This window comes from Dermacentor silvarum, chromosome 6 (assembly GCF_013339745.2).
Source record: "Dermacentor silvarum isolate Dsil-2018 chromosome 6, BIME_Dsil_1.4, whole genome shotgun sequence".
NCBI classification, from domain to species: domain Eukaryota; kingdom Metazoa; phylum Arthropoda; class Arachnida; order Ixodida; family Ixodidae; genus Dermacentor; species Dermacentor silvarum.
Window position 1 is genome coordinate 175,575,474 of NC_051159.1, and position 6,125 is coordinate 175,581,598.

A 6,125-nucleotide genomic window follows, 5' to 3' on the forward strand; every position below is an offset into this window, starting at 1 on the left:
ATCATCATCACGCCAACAACAACCATGATAACAACACGAGAACTTAAACTGAAGATATTTGCACCAATAGCAAACCTAAGAAACAAAACCCCTGCTTAAATATTGACATGGTGTTCGTAAAATGGACGAACTTTTGCAGCCGCCTCTGTCATACTCAGCAACGTCGACTGCAATCTGCTAATGTTCTCGCATTCAATGTGGCTGAATGTGTTACCGTGTCACTTACGCTTTGGCAATTTACAAAGCGAATATCCTACTCCAAAATAAGTCTGCGTTAGAGACATCGGCACAGTGCGTTTTGCAGCGAAGCTGTATATGGTTAGTTTCCAGCAGATCTATGTCCGTAGAACAAAAGCGTGGGCTGATCCCGAAGACAGTGCAATACCGGGCCGACCCGCGGCGCAGGTTAAATAGGCTTCAAGCACTGCGCCAACTTGCAAAAATAAGCTTAATATATTGAGTCCAAATACAACGCGTATCAGATATTAAGCTGATAAGAACAGATACTGCACTTTAACCCACGTCGGTCATGTCTACGTTCGCACCATACACGTGTACGCCATCGTGCGTATTCAAACTAGTGACTACCAATCTGAGTGGCTTCTGTCTCTTGAAGTCATGCTCTACGTAGGCCCCTTTCCTCAGTTCTTTCCTCCTTTCCAGTCCCGCAAACTTGGAACGTTTCACTGGAGCAACGGTCAATCACCACATACACAGCTTCGCTGTTCATCCACCTTCACAGAAGGGAATGGCGCTGAATTTCTTTAATATCGCTTTCAACCATACGCACCTAAACGTCGTGGTCTGCACCCGTTTCTACGTCATCCACACCTAAAGAATTGACTGCGTTCCCATTTCTCCACAATGAATGGTCGTTGTCGCGACTGTACTAAGCATAGAGGTTCCTGCAATAATCACTAGAGATAACTAGCACTTATCCAGCGACCATGGAACTAGTGAGGCAGCCACCATGGGAATGATGGCTAGTACATGAATTTGCCTGATCGTCGTGCTTGCGGCTTAAGACATTATTGTGGCTTTGTTTAGAATTTTTTATCTGCCTTCATTGCCCTAAATTTCAAAGCAATCTATACTTGTGTAGTGGGGATGAAGCAACGCCCGCAGCAGTGGGACACTGTCTTGGCTGGAGGTGCGAGCGCAGATCGCGAGCTGTTAACGCCGGCTGAGACTGTCATTGCTGTGCCCGTCGTGCAGTCCTTCCGCCTGCCGTCCAACGTTAATAAACCCCCTTCCAAAGTGGTGGAGGTGCCGGGTCTGCAAACCTGGAACTCCGAAGTTGGACGCTACCAATTGCCCCGACAATGCCTGACGAAACCACCCAGCAAGCCGCCGCCGCCCACTCTCGCAGGTCTTCGTCACCGGCGCGCTGCTCCAGCGCGACCCTCCCTTCTTTAGTGGAACGGATGACCACGATGTGGAAGATTGGCTGGAGACATTCCACTCGTGCAAATGCAGAAGACCCGATGAAGACGCATAATCGCTACTAACTACAGTGGTTCAGCCTGTAGAGGCTGCCAAATCACTACATGCAATCGCTAATGCTACATGCAAAAGCGCTTGCATGTAGGCTCCCTAAGCTCCCGTAAACACCAGCGCCATAGCTCCCTCTAGCAGGTATTTTACGGAGCTCTATGTCACTAAGAACCCGCTGCACTCACGACGTAATACATGTATATCCGGTATATGTAAGCATCCAGCAAGCCGTGCTTTGCCAACACGTGATTTCTAAGGTGCCATCTGCGTGGCACCAATGTTAGCCGAAGCAAGTGAACGCGCTCTGTTTCACAAACCTAAGCGGCAATTCAAGCGACCTAGTGAAACACTTCGCACGCAGTGCAGCAATTCTTTGTGCCTTCCGTGTAAGAATCTTACAGAAGTCCCGTGCAATCTATTTCTAATATCTGGCTGAATTGGTACAATCATGGCGCATACAGTATTTCTTAGTACTAGGCTATATCATAGTTGTCCGAGACGAGACAGCGCTTGAGCGTAGCTCAAAGCGCCATAGAGCGGCTCATTAAGAAGTGCTTGCAGAAATAGCGGAAGATAGCAAGTTTAAATTGATAGATAGCCCGTATTTTAGAAAAAAAAAGTTGAAACTAGAATCGGCATTAAGGCACTGAACTGCCTTAAGATGGTGCGAGATGTACGGTAAAATACGCTTGTGTAGGTCTGCTATTGCATTCGCCCATGTGTCCACAATGCCTTGTATTCACAAGTGTCCGCAAGAGCCTTTAAAACAATAATGGCCAACCAAACTAGTCCACCAATATATTTATCGTCAACGGTAAAACACCTTGCGTTTTCTCGCTACGTTACTCCCCGGCAAGGTTATGGAAAACAACAGTATGGCGCCCGTGACGTCGTCACAATATTTGCTATAAGGCATTCCGAGAGGCATTAGCAAAAAAAAACAGTGCAACGTAAGCGATGGTTATGTACGTGGATAAATTATTTGTGTTTGCAGAGCGAAACCAAAAAGACTGCACAAGCTGGCACATGATTAGGATGATTGACGCACTACCTTTTAATGTGACTGTCATTCGCCTCGTAGTTAATTCTATGGTAATTCAGGAGGGTGCAAATGACCTGGAAGGAGCCTGGTCATTTACGCTGAGGTGACCAAAGTTACTTTGTTAAAGGAAAGATAACGTTCGCGTCCCCTCGCGTTCGGCACGCGACCAAGCCAGCGCTTGAAGTAGATAGCATGGGTTCAACACAGGAGATAACTTTTGTATAAAACTAGGATTTATCGCCAGGGGGCAGAACAACCCAACCCTGTCGGGCTAATGAATGAGCGATCGTTGATGGCGATGAGGGTGCAACGGTAATTAATCAGCCTGAATAATTTATGCGTGGTACAGCCGTTTTTGTTGACCCAGCCGGCCGGCCGCGTCGGTCCCCGAGCGAAATGTAACGAGATGGAGAATAATAAAAATGAAATAAAAGCAAAAGAAAAGCCTCGTGCTCCGACTGGACGACGGGAAGTGTCGTAATGAGAGGTCTCCAGTTTCCAGGAAGGCACGCTGTCTGACGCGGATTTCTCCGAACCTATAAATATTCCAGCGAAACTTGCCAAAAACTAGTTTTTCAAGTATGTAAATGGACAGATGTCGTCGCAGTTAATCGTGTTTACGTCATCCTGTTGCTTTCCTACTATCTCACCCACGTTTGTGATGCAATGCCCAGGAGGAGAAATGTTAACCAAATTTTCTCTGCGCGGTAAAAGAATGCTAGCGTGGCTAACGCGGATAGAAATGGCGAGACAAATATTATCAATTGGTGAAAATGCGCAAGCAATTCATTTTGAAAACAATGGCATCTAAGCACTGGTGATGGCTGCATGCTCCTACTTCAGATGCAAAATCATGAAGGGTTTTCGCAACCAACGAGGGTATACGCGCACTTCGCCGGTTCCGGTATTTCTCATTTTAGAAGTCTGTAGTCTTTGGCAGAAATATTTTCGCAGCCCTCAAAGAAAGTGACTTTAGATGGTGCAGCTTGTTTTTGGGAACCTTGTAAAAATGAGGCTCTGTTCTGCTTCACGGGATAAAAATATTGCTTTGACAAACATGTTACGTAACCCTGTAAACAGACACCATTTTTCTAGAACAAATCATTGACTTGCCTTGTGGCTCACTCTGTCATCGGAAACCTTTACCACGCATAACGACGACGAAGCAATAATTTGGAAACCTGGAAGCGCAAGCTCGCGTAAGACGAGGATCCACGTGGCAAATTTGCGCTCTGTTATAAATCAACCACAAAGGGCGACCGGTCCTAAAATAACCACGCACCCGGCATTACGTAAGATATGCATTGAATAGGAGAAAGATGATATAAGCACGATGTCTTGAGTTTAGGCCTAAGTGAAATGTGACACCAAACTGTCAACATATTAAGTGACGCTATCACGAGTAATGTAAGTTTTATTCCTAGCATGTGCAGCGCGCTGTTGGCGCTAGCAAACCGCTATTGTTCATGAAACAGGGTCATTTCACCCTTCGTAGCGATGAAATTTGTGTTTCTTGTTTTAACTTATTCAGTTTAAAGAAAGCCGTGAAGGACAAGACCTAAAAGAAAAGTGCCCAAACTTCATTGTACACGCCCTCTTCTCTCAGTCGACGTATTTCTCGACGCTGTTGAGATCAGAATATTCTACCCTGTTTGATACCCCTGGCTTGTTTCTTGGAAATAGTACCTCCATTATTTAAAATATTGTCACGGGACTATTCCTCAAGAGGAGCGTCGATGAAGAAGGTGTTTTTGATCTGGTGCGCTCTCGCCCATATGGTTCAGCGCTTCATCGCCTTGTAAATATATTGTAAATGCGTTTTATGGTTGTGTCTGCCTCCCCGTAACATCTTGGTGGAGGTGCGGGGTATAACGCAAGACGGAGCTCCGCAACGGCCGCCATGTCGCCGCGCTCGGCATGTCTACTGGCGGTGAAACTGGGTCACCGGCGGCCGCCATGTCAGCCGTCATCCTGGCTCCACCTCGTTACGGTGGCTAGATGGGTAGGTGTGCCGACCGAGCATAGTTCACCACTTCTCCGCATCATGACGCAAAATTGGCGCTGCGGACAGTAGAACGGTTCAGCGGCGCGCAACGGCGGCTGCGCTGTGTAGACGAGCTGCGTGTCTGATAGTATCGCGTCTCTGAATATCTTTGAAGTGCGCGTTATAATACCGTTCTGAGCAGTGTAGGCCAAGCCAGAATGAGGAACTTGTTGTTGTCGTCTAGTCAGAAAAAACGAAATGCTGAAGTAAATTTTCTAGCTTGGCAATCGGTCACACTTATTGATATTATTGATACAAACGCGGCGCTCCAGCCCATTGCATTAAAGACGTAAATGCATTTTTTCCATGCATAAAACAATACTGCAATGGTTTTATACGGTATGTGGAACCGTGTTTACATGATATTTAGCGAGTTCTAATGTTTCAATTTCGAGAAATCCAGCTATTGGTTTTATTGCTGCGTCAGTTACGGTATCTAAATTGGTGCGAGAAGAATTGTGTTGGTAAGTGCATATGGTTCACTAGTTTGTAATAAAATACAGTAATACGTCTTGGGCTAAACTCGTGAATATATTTAAAATACAAGAAACGCTCTCGTAACTTGAGTCAGCAAACGCACCAACATAAATAGCCTAGCGCCAGCAAGACCGCAACGTTGGTCCACCACATCATAACATTATTCACAGCACACGCCTCCACTTCAGGTGATTCTTCTTATCCCTGTTGCTTTCGCGCGCCATGTTATTGCCCTTGACAAGAAAGTAAACGCGTATAATTGAATAGAACTTCACAACATCGTTTGTGAGCTCTTTCTTGTGCCGCTTACAGCCGATCAAATTCGGGGGATTCAGCTGCAGAAAGGATGCAAAGTCGGCGATACACTGTTCCTTCGTAACTCATTTAAACTGAAGCACAGCTTGAAGGCGTATTCGAGCGATGCTACCAGTTTTTTTAGTGCTTCAGAAGGGAGCAACAGCCCTGACCTATACTCAACCTGTTGAATTCAGTAATATACCTGAGCAATCGCAGCACTTGGTTCTTTGCAGGAACTTTCTTGCTACATAGCCTGCTATATAGAATATAAGCCTAGAGTCACTTTTCTTCTCCCTGTAGCAGCGCAGCGGTGCGCGATGTCGCAGGCGCTGAGCACCTCATGTGCGGCTTGAAAATTTCCAACGTCGAGGAGCTCATGGACGTACGCTTTTCGGTGTACCGCTTGCTCATTAACGTCGCCGATACAATCTAGCCACCGTACCGATACTGAGCAAGCTACTGAGCAGCTCGGGGTGAACATTTCCGCTGTCAGACAGTGGATCAATTCCGCTGTCTTTGTCACAAATTTAGAGCCCGACTTGCAGTTCGGAGCGAAGCAGTAGGTCTCCTTGGTGGTCTTAATTGGTGGAGCAACGCCGCCGCTAATCTCGCCGGTCATTTTTCCGACCTGGAACATTCCACATCGCTTAGGAGCTTACAAACAGTACGAGAGATGCGGAGCTCTTCACCTTTGAAACTGACACGAACAGACGACATACAACTATTCCAATACGGGCTTTATTTTTTTTGCTCGCCGCCAGTCCGCCAGCC

The 6,125-nt window shown here is 46.5% G+C and overlaps 1 pseudogene; it reads right to left on the minus strand.

The window, feature by feature from the left end:
- Positions 1–351: 351 nt before the first annotated feature.
- On the minus strand, positions 352–531 carry LOC119457167 (U2 spliceosomal RNA; annotated as a pseudogene).
- Positions 532–6,125: the final 5,594 nt, after the last annotated feature.